Raw genomic sequence first — 16,579 nt, forward strand, 5'->3', positions numbered from 1 at the left:
CTTGATATTCCCGAGGATGATAGTATGTCTATTATTCTTGGAAGACCTTTTCTTAATACTGTAGGGGCTGTTATTGTTTGCAACAAAGGCAATGTCACTTTTCATGTTAATGGTAATGAGCATACGGTACACTTTCCGAGGAAACAACCTCAAGTTCATAGTATCAACTCCATCGGAAAAATTCCATCGATTATAATTGGAGGTTTTGAATTTCCCCTTCCGACCGTCAAAAATAAATATGATATACTTATTATTGGGGATGCGCATATCCCCGTTGAGGTAACTTAGTGTTATTCGAAATTTCTCCGGTTTCATGATTATCGGAATGAGTTTGTTAACAAGACTTGATCAACCTTGTTAGTGGATTCTTTTTGATGAGCATGAGATGGATGAAACTAGAAGCACAAACTTCTATACCCCTTCTATATTTTCTGTTATTTAGTAGAAATAAAGTAAAAATAGTATTTTTCTGTCTGTTTCCTGACTTATCCGTGCAATATAAAAATATCCCGAAAATAAAAGTCCTCAGAATGCCATGCCAATTTAATATGATTTTTTCGGGAATATTTGAGGATTTAATGTGCAAAAATTACCGCAGGAGGAGCTGCCACCTGGCCATGAGGGTGGTGGGCGCGCCCCCTACCTCGTGGGCCCACGGTGGCCCTCCTCCACTTTTCCCAGCACCCATCTTCTTCCTCTGCCTCACACAAACCCGAAAAACCAACTCAAGCACGAGTTCCAGCCACTTTTGCTGTGATTTTCGATCTCCTTGCTCAAAGCACCTCTCGCAAAACTGCTTGGGGAGATTGTTCCTTGGTATGTGACTTCTCCATTGGTCCAATTAGTTTTTGTTCTAGTGCTTTATTCATTGCAAATTTGTGCTGCATAGGTGACCATGTTCTTGAGCTTGCATGTCAAACTTATATGGTTCCAAGTAGTTCTAATGCTTGATATAGGCTCTAGGCACTTGTAGGAGCAGTTGCTATCAGTTTTATTGAAGTTGGTTCACTTTTGTTTGAAGTTACTAAAAATTTCAGATTATTTCAGAAATATTGAGGAGACTTTTGAGGGGCTCATCTAGCCGAAGCTCAAAGGATAAACAAAATGAAGAAGCTCAGAGGCCCAAATATAATTTGCCTCGTACCACGGAAATCCGGCCGTGTGAATGGCCTTCTGATAATTTCTATTCATTGATTGACAATGCTGGCCTCACCGACTTCGTCCGCGACCAACGTCCACAGTATCTCTTACTCACAAATACTTTTGTGCAAAACTTCTACTTTTACCCTAAGGAATCACCTCCTCAAGTAGAGTTTCATTTATATGACGTTGTGAAGAAAATGCCATTGTCTGAATTTTGCGCAGTCTGCAACATACCCCCAGAGGGTACCTTAGAGGAACCACCCCGTAAGGAGTTGGAACCATTTATTAAACTTATCTCTGTGGGAGAAACCAGGAAGGTTTCAGATGCGAGGATCACTAGCATACATTTTCATGTGTTACGCTACTTTGCTTTATTTGCTAGTCGATGCCTGATTGGTCGTGGGAATTGTGGAACTTTAGCGTTCCTGATATTATTATTCTGTTCCATGGTTTATACTGCGACAACACTGTTAGTATGGGCGGAATTATTGCTAGACGGTTAAGTCTTAACTGTACTAAGGGTCCCATCTTTGGAGGCATTTATGCTTCACGTCTCGCTGCATACTTTAACATAGCTATTAGGCATGACGAGAAAGAAGAAAAATTGCTGCCTAGTGCTTATCTAGATTATAAGAGTATGTTAGCACATGATTTTCTTATTAAGGACAGGAATGTAGAGCTGAAATATAAGTTATACTTTGATAAACATTATCCTGAAACTATTACATTGCCTGCTCCTTCTTTGTTTAATTTTGTAGGACCCTATCTCGTTACGTGGGCTGCCGTCCAAGCTTACAAAAAACCTGCACCAGCCCCGGAACCGGAACCACAAGATGAGCCTCCACGACAATCTGTTTATTCTTGGGATCCAGAGACGACTGTCAGCCAGTGGCAGTTAGAGTCCTCTTCTTCATCACATTATGATCCCAGTTATTCTTCGTCGCAGTACGACCCCAGCTACACCTACAGGTATCCGCCAGGCTATCCCTGGCAATAGACCAACTTAGGCCAAAAGCCTAAGCTTGGGGGAGTACGTATTTCTCACCAACATTACATTTATGTTCACACACACTCATTGCTAGATGTCGGTGCTCATACTCTTTCACTGTAATATCCACGCTAGTTTATTTTATTTTTCCTGCTTTCTTCTTGTGTGTTTGTTAAACCTTAAGAAAAACCAAAAAATTTAGTAGTAGTTTACTTTTATGTTGTAGTAGTAGTAATTAAAAAGAAAACCCAAAAATATCTCCCGTTCTTCTTTTGCTTGTTGGGAGCTTTCCCGTGTAAATAGTTTTTTTTCTTTTTTTCTTTGGGGGTCAGTAGGAGAAGACCATGATTAAATTGTTGAAGTGGCTCTTATATGCTTTATTGTTAAATTAACCTAGAGCCCACATTGCCTTGTCTTCTCTTGTTTATTGAATACTCGCAGATTCCAGCTTAGTCCAATGCACGTGCACTCTTATTATTATTCACACCATTCGGTCGTGCAAGTGAAAGGCAATTATGATGATATATGATGGACTGACTGAGATGAGAAAAGCTGGTATGAACTCGACCTCTTTTGTTTTTGTAAATATGATGAGCCCGTCGTTCTTGATTCAACTTATTATGAGTAAACTGTTTGCAATGACAATTAGATATCCTAGTTGCTTGTGCCATGCTTGATTAGCTATGAGTTATAATGGTGTACCTTGTGTGCCAACATGCTATTGAGATGATTATGATGTGGTATGATGGGGTGGTATCCTCCTCTGAATGATTTAAGTGACTTGACTTGGCACATGTTCACGCATGTAGTTGAAACAAATCAACATAGCCTTCACGATATTTATGTTCATGGTGGATTATATCCTACTCATGCGTGCATCCAATGTTTATTAATTTTAATGCATGTACATGGTTGTTTTCGCTCTCTAGTTGGTCGCTTCCCAGTCTTTTGCTAGCCTTCACCTGTACTAAGCGGGAATACTGCTTGTGCATCCAATCCCTTAAACCCCAAAGTTATTCCAGATGAGTCCACTATACCTTCCTATATGTGGTATCTACCTGCCGTTCCAAGTAAATTTGTATGTGCCAAACTCTAAACCTTCAAATAAACATTCTGTTTTGTATGCTCGAATAGCTCATGTATCAACCAAGGTTGTCCTTATCTTCCGTGTTAGGCGGGTTATTCTCAAGAGGAGTGGGACTCCGCTCCTCACTCACGAGAAAATGGCTGGTCACCGGGATGCCCAGTCCCATGTTTTATGCAAACTAAATCAAAATTAATTGCAAACAAAACTCCCCCTGGGACCTGATGTATGTTGGAGACACTTGTTGTTTCGAGCAAGTCATGGATTGATGCTTGTTGGTGGTGGGGGAGTATAAACTTTACCATTCTGTTTGGGAACCGCCTATAATGTGTTTAACATGGAAGATATCACCATCTCTTAGTTGCTATGTTGACAATGAAAGTATACCGCTCAAAATATAATTTATCTCTATTTCAAAACCGAGCTCTGGCACCTCTACAAATCCCTGCTTCCCTCTGCGAAGGGCCTATCCATTTACTTTTATGTTGAGTCATCACCCTCTTATTAAAAAGCACTAGCTGGAGAGCACAGCTGTCATTTGCATTCATCATTGTTAATTTATATTGGGTATGACTATGATTGGATCTCTTTTACCATGAATTACAATGTCTAGTCAGTCCTTGATCTTTAAAGGTGCTCTGCATTTATGTTTTGCGGTCTCAGAAAGGGCTAGCGAGATACCATCTTGTTATATCATATTATGATTGTTTTGAGAAAGTGTTGTCATCCAAGATTTATTATTATGGCTTGCTAATTGATTATGCTATTGAAATGAGTAATTATGAGACCTGAGAATTATTGCAAATGTGGTTAGTTATGATCTATGCTGAAAATTTGAATGCTGGCTTGACATAGTTACAAAAACAAGAGCAAACAGAGTTTGTAAAAGTTTTTCTTTCTTTCTTTCAGTTTGTCAACTGAATTGCTTGAGGACAAGCAAGGGTTTAAGCTTGGGGGAGTTGATACATCTCCGTCGTATCTACTTTTCCAAACACTTTTGCCCTTGTTTTGGACTCTAACTTGTATGATTTGAATGGAACTAACCCGGACTGACGCTGTATTCAGCAGAATTGCCATGATGTTGTTTTATGTGCAGAAAACAAATATTCTCGGAATGACCTGAAACTCCACGGAACATCTTAGAAAGAAACAATAAAAAATCCTCGCCAAAGATGAAGACCAGGAGGGCCACACCCTGTCCACGAGGGTGGGGGCGCCCCCCCTCTAGGTCGCGCCCCCTACCTCGTGGGCCCCCTGGATGCCCTCCGACGCCAACTCCAACTCTATATATCTGCTTTCGGAGAGAGAAAAGTAAGAGAGAAGAAATCATCGCGTTTTGCGATACGGAGCCGCCGGCAAGCCCTAAAACCTCTCGGGAGGGCTGATCTGGAGTCCGTTCGGGGCTCCGAAGAGGGGGATTCGTCGCCGTCATCATCATCAACCATCCTCCATCACCAATTTCATGATGCTCACCACCGTGCGTGAGTAATTCCATCGTAGGCTTGCTGTACGGTGATGGGTTGGATGAGATTTATCATGTAATCGAGTTAGTTTTGTTAGGGTTTGATCCCTAGTATCCATTATGTTCTAAGATTGATGTTGCTATGACTTTGCTATGCTTAATGCTTGTCACTAGGGCCCGAGTGCCATGATTTCAGATCTGAACCTATTATGTTTTCATGAATATATGTGAGTTCTTGATCCTATCTTGCAAGTCTATAGTCACCTACTATGTGTTATGATCCGGCAACCCCGAAGTGACAATAATCGGGACCACTCCCGATGATGACCATAGTTTGAGGACTTCATGTATTCACTATGTGCTAATGCTTTGTTCCGGTTCTCTATTAAAAGGAGGCCTTAATATCCCTTAGTTTCCAATAGGACCCCGCTGCCACGGGAGGGTAGGACAAAAGATGTCATGCAAGTTCTTTTCCATAAGCACGCATGACTATATACGGAATACATGCCTACATTACATTGATGAATTGGAGCTAGTTCTGTGTCACCCTATGTTATTACTGTTACATGATGAACCGCATTCGGCATAATTATCCATCACTAATCCGGTGCCTACGAGTTTTCCATATACTGGTTTCCGCTTATTTACTTTCCCGCTGCTACTGTTACAGTCACTACAAAATACCAAAAACATTACTTTTGTTGTCTTTACTTTTGTTGCCGTTACCACCACTATCATACTACTGTGCTACTAAACACTTTGCTGCAGATACTAAGTTTCCAGGTGTGGTTGAATTGACAACTCAGCTGCTAATACTTGAGAATATTCTTTGGCTCCCCTTGTGTCAAATCAATAAATTTGGGTTGAATACTCTACCCTCGAAAGCTGTTGCGATCCCCTATACTTGTGGGTTATCACTGAGGAGGCCGACGAGGGGCCTTCCGAGGAGGCCCGCAAGGCTGCTGCCGAGGAGGAGGTGGTTGATGACCAGCCTTCCTCCTCTGCTGCCTCTGGATCCGGCAGGTAACTGAGGGTGAGCGACGACCTCTTCGTCCACCTCCCGGGGTCGTCAAGCTCCAGGGCACCCCTCGAGGGAGAGGTGTTCGACGAGGAGGTGCTTGCCGCCGCCGGGCTCGAGGTTGTTGACGAGACGAGCACCGGCGGTGACGACTCTCGGGAGGAGCGGCTTCTCCAGGCCATGGGCACCAGCTTCCGGAAGCTTCAAGCGCTCCACCGCGCCTGCCTGGACAAGGCCAAGTCCAGGATGGCAACGGTGGACAAGGCGGAGGCGGACCTCAAGGAACACATCGTCGAGGCGCAAACTTGGTTCCGCCAGGCTTGCGAGGAGCTGAAGGCTGCCCAGGGCGAGCTGGCCAAGCGTGATGTGGAGCTCACCATGAAGCTAGCCGACATCGAGAAGGCCCAGGAGACGGCGGCGAACCTGGCTGCCACAGCCGAGGCCGCTCAAACCCAGCACCAGGCCGTACTGAACTCCCAGGAGGAGGACCTTGCCGCGCGTGATGAGAAGCTTGCCGCAACGCTCCACGGTAAGGATGAAGAGGTGGAGAAGCTTGTTGCATAGCGGACCCGAGAGTTGGAGCAGAGGCACAAAGAGGCACTCGATGCCCAGGCTCTGGTTCACGCCGGCAGGGTGAAGGAGCTGGAAGTGGAGCGGGACGAGCTAAAGGACCAGGACCTGAAGCTGTCCAAGGAGAAGGACACGCTCAACGGCACCCTGACATAAGCGCAGGGCACATCCGTCAGCAGGGCCAGGCAGCTTTTCGAGGCCAACAACTCTGTTAAAGACCTCAAGCTAAAGCTGGAGGGTCTCGAGGGGATGCTGTCGGAGGCCCAGGCCTGGGAGGGGACCCTAGACAAGAATCTGGAGGCCGAGAAGCAGGTGCGGAGGAGCGATGTTGCCGCCCTCAAGGATCAAGTAGAGGGCGAGAACCGCTGGCTCGAACGCATCGCCGCCATCGTAGACAGGACCACCATGCAGCTGGCCACCATGGGGATTTCGGACGTGAGGTACACCCCAGAACCGAATCCGAGTCCCAACGCCAACTTGACTCTGTTCTTTGAGAGGGTTGTCGGTGCTCTGGAGTGGCTTCACTCCAACCGGGCGGCCTCCCTGGCCAATGAGGCCCGGAGGCTTTGCCGGGGTGCCATGACCAAGGTCCTCACTAAGGTGGCACACTGGAACCCTGACCTTGACTTCGATGCCACACTTGAGAGCTTGCCGGAGGATGCGGACCTCGCGGCGCTCAAGGAGCGTATCAAGCCCATAATCAGCCGCATTGACGGAATCCAGAGGGTGGAGGGCCAGTGCCGGGATTAGGCACCCCATTTCTCATTGCCGCTGCAGGTTCACGACCAAGACAATTTCTATCTTTAGTTAGAACCGCAGCAACAATTGATGTAATATAACTCTGTAGTACTTTTGATACAATGCATGTTATTTTCCTGTTTGATCTTCCTTTGTATGTCCACCCTACGTTAATCGGGTAGGCTTGTTGGCACGTAAACCCAGGGCGGCACCTTGAGGACGGATCCCCAATGGCCTACCGGGTGTGCGTGCTGCCGAGCGAACCACCTTACTGTTGGGGAACGTAGCATAAATTCAAAATTTTCCTACGTGTCACCAAGATCTATCTATGGAGTCATCTTAGCAATGAGGGAGGAGTGGATCTACATACCCTTGTAGATCGCGCGCGGAAGCGTTCAAGAGAACGGGGTTGATGGAGTCATACTCGTCGTGATCAAAATCACCGATGGTCCTAGCGCCGAACGGACGGCACCTCTGCGTTCAACACACATACGGAGCAGCGATGTCTCCTCCTTCTTGATCCAGCAAGGGGGGGAGGAGAGGTTGATGGAGATCCAGCAGCACGATGGCATGGTGGTGGAAGTAGCGGGATTCCAACAGGGCTTCGCCAAGCGCTGCGGGAGGAGGGAGATGTGTCATGGGAGGGTGAGGAAGGCGCTAGGGCTTAGGTATGGTTGCCCTCCCTTCCCCCCACTATATATAGGGACAAGGGAGAGGGGGGGCGCATCCTTGGCCCTTCCTCCAAGGAAGGGTGCGGCCAAGGGAGGAGTCCATCCCCCCCAAGGCACCTAGGAGGTGCCTTACCCCTTTAGGACTCTTCCTTTCTTGCTCTCTTGGCGCATGGGCCTCTTGGGGCTGGTGCCCTTGGCCCATGTAGGCCAAGGCGCACACCCCTACAGCCCATGTGGCCCCCCGAGGCAGGTGGCCCCACCCGATGGACCCCCGGGACCCTTCCGGTGGTCCCGATACAATACCGGTGACCCCGAAACTTGTCCCGATGGCCGAAATAGCACTTCCTATATATAATTCTTTACCTCCGGACCATTCCGGAACTCCTCGTGACGTCCGGGATATCATCCGGGACTCCGAACAACTTTCGGGTTACCGCATACTAATATCTCTATAACCCTAGCATCACCGAACCTTAAGTGTGTAGACCCTACGGGTTCGGGAGACATGCAGACATGACCGAGATGACTCTCTGGTCAATAACCAACAGCGTGATCTGGATACCCATGTTGGCTCCCACATGTTCCACGACGATCTCATCGGATGAACCATGATGTCAAGGACTTAATCAATCCTGTATACAATTCCCTTTGTCTAGCGGTATGATACTTGCCCGAGATTCGATCATCGGTATCCCGATACCTTGTTCAATCTCGTTACCGGCAAGTCTCTTTACTCGTTTCGTAACACATCATCCCGTGATCAACTCTTTGATCACATTGTGCACATTATGATGATGTCCTACCGAGTGGGCCCAGAGATACCTCTCCGTCACACGGAGTGACAAATCCCAGTCTCGATTCGTGCCAACCCAACAGACACTTTCGGAGATACCCGTAGTGCACCTTTATAGTCACCCAGTTACGTTGTGACGTTTGGCACACCCAAAGCACTCCTACGGTATCTGGGAGTTGCACAATCTCATGGTCTAAGGAAATGATACTTGACATTAGAAAAGCTTTAGCATACGAACTACATGATCTTGTGCTAGGCTTAGGATTGGGTCTTTGTCCATCACATCATTCTCCTAATGATGTGATCCCGTTATCAATGACATCCAATGTCCATGGTCAGGAAACCGTAACCATCTATTGATCAACGAGCTAGTCAACTAGAGGCTTACTAGGGACATGGTGTTGTCTATGTATCCACACATGTATTTGAGTTTCCTATCAATACAATTCTAGCATGGATAATAAACGATTATCATGAACAAGGAAATATAATAATAATCAATTTATTATTGCCTCTAGGGCATATTTCCAGCAGTCTCCCACTTGCACTAGAGTCAATAATCCAGTTCACATCGATATGTGATTAACACTCAAGGTCACGTCCCCATGTGACTAACACCCAAAGAGTTTACTAGAGTCAATAATCTAGTTCACATTACCATGTGATTAACACTCGATGAGTTCTGGGTTTGATCATGTTATGCTTGTGAGAGATGTTATAGTCAACGGGTCTGAATCTTTCAGATCCATATGTACTTCGCAAATTTCTATGTCATCTTGTAGATGTAACTACTACGCTACATTTGGAGCTATTCCAAATAACTGTTCTACTATACGAATCCAATTTACTACTCAGAATAATCTGGATTAGTGTCAAAGTTTGCATCGGCGTAACCCTTTACGACGAACTCTTTTACCACCTCCATAATCGAGAAAATTCCTTAGTCCACTAGTTACTAAGGATAACTTTGACCGCTGTCCTATGATCCATTCTTAGATCACTCTTGTACTCCTTGACTGACTCATGGCAAGGCACATTTCAGGTGCAGTACACAGCATAGCATACTGTAGAGCCTATGTCTTAAGCATAGGGGACGACCTTCGTCCTTTCTCTCTATTCTGCCGTGGTCGAGCTTTAAGTCTTAACTTCATACCTTACAACTCAGGCAAGAACTCCTTTTTGACTGATCCATCTTGAACACCTTCAAGATCATGTCAAGGTATGTGCTCATTTGAAAGTACCATTAAGCGTTTTGATCTATCCTTATAGATCTTGATGTTTAATGTTCAAGTAGCTTAATCCAGGCTTTCCATTGAAAAACACTTTCCAAATAACCCTATATGCTTTCCAGAAATTCTACGTCATTTCTGATCCATAATATGTCAACAACATATACTCATCAGAAATTCTATAGTGCTCCCACTCACTTCTTTGGAAATACAAGTTTCTCATAAACTTTGTATACACCCAAAATCTTTGATCATCTCATCAAAGCATACATTCCAACTCCGAGATGCTTACTCCAGTCCTTAGAAGGATTGCTGGAGCTTTGCATACTTATTAGCATCTTTCAGGATTAACAAAACCTTCCGGTTGTATCACATACAACCTTTTCTCAAGAAAATCGTCGAGGAAACAATGTTTTGACATCCTATCTGCAAGATTTCATAAATAATGCAGTAATCACTAATATAATTCCAACAGACTCTTAGCATCGCTACGAGTGAGAAAGTCTCATCGTAGTCAACTCCTTGAACTTGTCGAAAAAACATCTTAACGACAAGTCGAGCTTTCTTAATGGTGATACTTACCATCATTGTCCGTCTTCCTTTTAAAATCCATATGTACCTAACAGCCTTACGACCATCAAGTAGTTCTTCCAAAGTCTACACTTTGTTTCCATACATGGATCCTCTCTCGGATTTTATGGCCTCGAGCCATTTATCGGAATCCGGGCCCACCATCGCTTCTCCATAGCTCGTAGGTTCATTGTTGTCTAGCAACATGACTTCCAAGACAGGATTACGTACCATTCTGAAGTAGTACGCATCCTTGTCATCCCACGTGGTTTGGTAGTGACTTGATCTGAAGTTTCATGATCACTATCATAAGCTTCCACTTCAATTGGTGTAGGTGCTACAGGAACAACTCCTGTGCCCTGCCACACACTAGTTGAAGAGACAGTTCAATAACCTCATCAAGTCTCCACCATCCTCCCACTCAATTCTTTCGAGAGAAACTTTTCCTCGAGAAAGGACCCGATTCTAGAAACAATCCCTTATTGCTTTCGGATCTGAGACAGGAGGTATACCCAACTGTTTTGGGTGTCCTATGAAGATGCATTTATCCGCTTTGGGTTCGAGCTTATCAGCCTAAAACTTTTTCACATAAGCGTCGCAGCCCCAAACTTCTAAGAAATGACAGCTTAGGTTTCTCTAAACCATAGTTCATATGGTGTCATCGGAATTACGTGGTGCCCTATTTAAAGTGAATGTGGTTGTCTTTAATGCCTAACCCATAAACTATCGTGGTAATTCGATAAGAGACATCATGGTATGCATCATATCCAATAGGGTGCAGTTATGATGTTCGGACACACCATCACACTATGGTGTTCCAGGCTGTATTAGTTGTGAAACAATTTCCACAATGTCTTAATTCTGTGCCAAACTCGTAATTCAGATATTCATCTCTATGATCATATCATAGATATTTTATCCTCTTGTCACGACGATCTTTCAACTTCACCCTGAAATTACTTGAACCTTTCAATAATTCAGACTCGTGATTTATCAAGTAAATGTACTCAACATCTACTCAAATCATCTGTGAAGTAAGAACATAACGATATCCACTACACGCCTCAGCACTCATTGGACTGCACACATCAAAATGTATTTCTTCCAACAAGTTGCTTTCTAGTTCCATTTTACTGAAAACGAGGCTTTCAGTCATCTTGCCCATGTGGTATGATTTGCATGTCTCAAGTAATTCAAAATCAAGTGAGTCCAAACGGTCCATTTGCATGGAGTTTCTTCATGCATATACACCAATAGACATGGTTCACATGTCTCAAACTTTTCAAAAATGAGTGAGTCCAAAGATCCATCAACATGGAGCCTCTTCATGCGTTTTACACCGATATGACTTAAGTGGCAGTGCCACAAGTAGGTGGTACTATCATTACTATCTTATATCTTTTGGCATGAACATGTGTATCACTATGATCGAGATTCAATGAACCATTCATTTTAGGTGCAAGACCATTTAAGGTATTATTCAAATAAACAAAGTAACCGTTATTCTCCTTAAATGAATAACCGTATTGCGATAGACATAATCCAATCATGTCTATGCTCAACGCAAACACCAATCTCGATGGTAGAGGGAGCATGCGATGCTTGATCATATCAACATTGGAAACACTTCCAACACATATCGTCAGCTCACCTTTAGCTAGTCTCCGTTTATTCCGTAGCTTTTATTTCGAGTTACTAACACTTAGCAACCGAACCGGTATCTAATACCCTGGTGCTACTAGGAGTACTAATAAAGTACACATCAACACAATGTATATCCAATATACTTCTATCGACCTTGCCAGCCTTCTCATCTACCAAGTATCTAGGGTAATTCTGCTCCAGTGGCTGTTCCCCTTATTACAGAAGCACTTAGTCTCGGGTTTGGGTTCAACCTTGGGTTTCTTCACTAGAGCAGCAGCTGAATTACCGTTTCATGAAGTATCCCTTCGTGCCCGTGCCCTTGTTGAAACTAGTGGTTTCACCAACCATCAACAATTGATGCTCCTTGATTTCTACTTTTGTGGTGTCAAACATCGCGAATATCTCAAGGATCATCATATATGTCCCTGATATATTATAGTTCATCACGAAGCTCAAGCAGCTTGGTGGTAATGACTTCGGAGAACCATCACTATTTCATCTGGAAGATCAACTCCCACTCGATTCAAGCGATTCTTGTACTTAGACAATCTGAGCACAAGCTCAACAATTGAGCTTTTCTCCCTTAGTTGCAGGCTAAGAAAATCGTCGGAGGTCTTATACCTCTTGACGTGGGCACGAGCCTGAAATCCTAATTTCAGTCCTTGGAACATCTCATATGTTCTGCGATGTTTCAAAAACGTCTTTGGTGCCTCAATTCTAAACCATTTAGCATTACGCATTGAACTATCATGTAGTCATCAAAACGTGTATGTCAGATGTTCGCAACATCCACAGACAACGTTCGAGGTTCGGCACACTGAGCGGTGCATTAAGGACATAAGCCTTCTATGAAGCAATGAGGACAATCCTCAGTTTACGGACCTAGTCCGCATAATTGCTACTATCAACTTTCAACTAAATTTTCTCTAGGAACATATCTAAACAGTAGAACTGAAGTGCGAGCTACGACATAATTTGCGAAGACCTTTTGACTATGTTCAGGATAATTAAGTTCATCTTATGAACTCCCACTCAGATAGACATCCCTCTAGTCATCTAAGCGATTACATGATCCAAATCAACTAGGCCATGTCCGATCATCACGTGAGACGGACTAGTCAACATCGGTGAACATCTTCATGTTGATCGTATCTTCTATATGACTCATGCTCGACCTTTCGGTCTCTTGTGTTCCGAGGCCATGTCTGTACATGCTAGGCTCGTCAAGTTAACCTAAGTGTTTCGCATGTGTTCCGAGGCCATGTCTGTACATGCTAGGCTCGTCAACACCCGTTGTATTCGAACGTAAGAATCTATCACACCCGATCATCACGTGGTGCTTTGAAACGACGAACTTTCGCAATGGTGCACAGTTAGGGGGAACACCTTCTTGAAATTTTAGTGAGGGATCATCTTATTTACTATCGTCGTTCTAAGCAAATAAGATGTATAAACATGATAAACATCACACGCAATCAAATAGTGACATGATATGGCCAATATCATATTGCTCCTTTTGATCTCCATCTTCGGGGCTCCATGATCATTATCGTCACCGGCATGACACCATGATCTCCATCATCATGATCTCCATCATCATGATCTCCATCATTGTGTCTTCATGAAGTTGTCTCACCAACTATTACTTCTACTTCTACAGCTAACGGTTAGCAATAAAGTAAAGTAATTACATGATGTTTATGTTGACACGCAGGTCATAAATAAATTAAGACAACTCCTATGGCTCCTGCCGGTTGTCATACTCATCGACATGCAAGTCGTGATTCCTATTACAAGAACATGATCAATCTCATACATCACATATCATTCATCACATTCTTCTTGGCCATATCACATCACATAGCATACCCTGCAAAAACAAGTTAGACATCCTCTAATTGTTGTTTGCATGTTTTACGTGGCTGCTATGGGTTTCTAGCAAGAACGTTTCTTACCTACGCAAAAACCATAACGTGATATGCCAATTGCTATTTACCCTTCATAAGGACCCTTTTCATCGAATCCGATCCGACTAAAGTGGGAGAGACAGACACCCGCTAGCCACCTTATGCAACTAGTGCATGTCAGTCGGTGGAACCAGTCTCACGTAAGAGTACGTGTAAGGTCGGTCCGGGCCGCTTCATCCCACAATGCCGCCGAATCAAGATTAGACTTGTAATGGTAAGCATATTGAACAAAATCAACGCCCACAACTACTTTGTGTTCTACTCGTGCATAGAAACTACGCATAGACCTAGCTCTGATACCACTGTTGGGGAACGTAGCATAAATTCAAAATTTTCCTACGTGTCACCAAGATCTATCTATGGAGTCATCTTAGCAACGAGGGAGGAGTGGATCTACATACCCTTGTAGATCGCGCGCGAAAGCGTTCAAGAGAACGGGGTTGATGGAGTCGTACTCGTGTGATCCAAATCACCGATGATCCTAGCGCCGAACGGACGACACCTCCGCGTTCAACACACGTACGGAGCAGCGACGTCTCCTCCTTCTTGATCCAGAAAGGGGGAAGGAGAGGTTGATGGAGATCCAGCAGCACGACGGCGTGGTGGTGGAAGTAGCGGGATTCCAACAGGGCTTCGCCAAGCGCTGCGGGAGGAGGGAGATGTGTCATGGGAGGGTGAGGGAGGCGCCAGGGCTTAGGTATGGTTGCCCTCCCTTCCCCCCACTATATATAGGGCCAAGGGAGAGGAGGGGGGGCGCAGCCTTGGCCCTTCCTCCAAGGAAGGGTGCGGCCAAGGGAGGAGTCCATCCCCCCCAAGGCACCTAGGAGGTGCCTTCCCCCTTTAGGACTCTTCCTTTCTTGCTCTCTTGGCGCATGGGCCTCTTAGGGCTGGTGCCCTTGGCCCATGTAGGCCAAGGCGCACACCCCTACAGCCCATGTGGCCCCCCGAGGCAGGTGGCCCCACCCGGTGGACCCCCGGGACCCTTCCGGTGGTCCCGGTACAATATCGGTGACCCCGAAACTTGTCCCGATGGCCAAAATAGCACTTCCTATATATAATTCTTTACCTCCGGACCATTCCGGAACTCCTCGTGACGTCCGGGATCTCATCCGGGACTCCGAACAACTTTCGGGTTACCGCATACTAATATCTCTATAACCCTAGTGTCACCGAACCTTAAGTGTGTAGACCCTACGGGTTCGGGAGACATGCAGACATGACTGAGATGACTCTCTGGTCAATAACCAACAGCGGGATCTGGATACCCATGTTGGCTCCCACATGTTCCACGATGATCTCATTGGATGAACCATGATGTCAAGGACTTAATCAATCCCGTATACAATTCCCTTTGTCTAGAGGTACGATACTTGCCCGAGATTCGATCGTCGGTATCCCGATACCTTGTTCAATCTCGTTACTGGCAAGTCTCTTTACTCGTTTCGTAACACATCATCCCGTGATCAACTCTTTGATCACATTCTGCACATTATGATGATGTCCTACCGAGTGGGCCCAGAGATACCTCTCCGTCACACGGAGTGACAAATCCCAGTCTCGATTCGTGCCAACCCAACAGACACTTTCGGAGATACCCGTAGTGCACCTTTATAGTCACCCAGTTACGTTGTGACGTTTGGCACACCCAAAGCACTCCTACAGTATCCGGGAGTTGCACAATCTCATGGTCTAAGGAAATGATACTTGACATTAGAAAAGCTTTAGCATACGAACTACATGATCTTGTGCTAGGCTTAGGATTGGGTCTTTGTCCATCACATCATTCTCCTAATGATGTGATCCCGTTATCAATGACATCCAATGTCCATGGTTAGGAAACCGTAACCATCTATTGATCAACGAGCTAGTCAACTAGAGGCTTACTAGGGACATGGTGTTGTCTATGTATCCACACATGTATTTGAGTTTCCTATCAATACAATTCTAGCATGGATAATAAACGATTATCATGAACAAGGAAATATAATAATAATCAATTTATTATTGCCTCTAGGGCATATTTCCAACACTTACCATGCGCAACGCGGCCGCTCGAACTGTCGAGCTTGACTCGAGTCAGAATCGAGAGCGTTGCCAATTGCGGAAGGCTACCTCGCCACTCTCGACGTGACCACTTGAGCTATTGAGTGGACTCGAAATAGAACAAGGGCATTGCCAATTGCGGAAAGGCCCCTTTACATGCAGACTTTCATACAGAGGGCAGGACCTTCGAGGACAACAACCTCATATATAAAAAGGAAATTGCTTGAAGTTTTGCATGACATAGCTTTTCTGTCGCTGCACGGGCGTTCACCGCCCCCGCAGATGGTGCCACCAAGCTTGGTCGTCTTCTTCCTTGGAAGCCATGGCGACAAAGAACTGTTGGGCTGACAACTGAACCAGATTCACACTACCGCGCCCCCTACCTGGCGCGCCAAAGATGTCGGTGGGAACGACACGTATGGGATCACGGGAATCCCTACTACGGTTGCGGGGCGCAGGGTCGCGAGAAGAGCGGGATCGGCCATCGACACAAGCACACGGGTCGTTTACCCAGGTTCGGGCCGCGAGGATGCGTAAAACCCTAGTCCTGCTTTGGTGGATGTATTGAGTGTTCTTGGAGTTCTTGAACTAGCTACGATGAGTGCGACTTGTCCAAAAGTCTGAATCCTTATCCTGGATGCCTCGGGCCTCCTTTTATA

This window comes from Triticum aestivum, chromosome 4A, assembly GCF_018294505.1.
Source record: "Triticum aestivum cultivar Chinese Spring chromosome 4A, IWGSC CS RefSeq v2.1, whole genome shotgun sequence".
Classification (NCBI taxonomy): Eukaryota; Viridiplantae; Streptophyta; class Magnoliopsida; order Poales; family Poaceae; genus Triticum; species Triticum aestivum.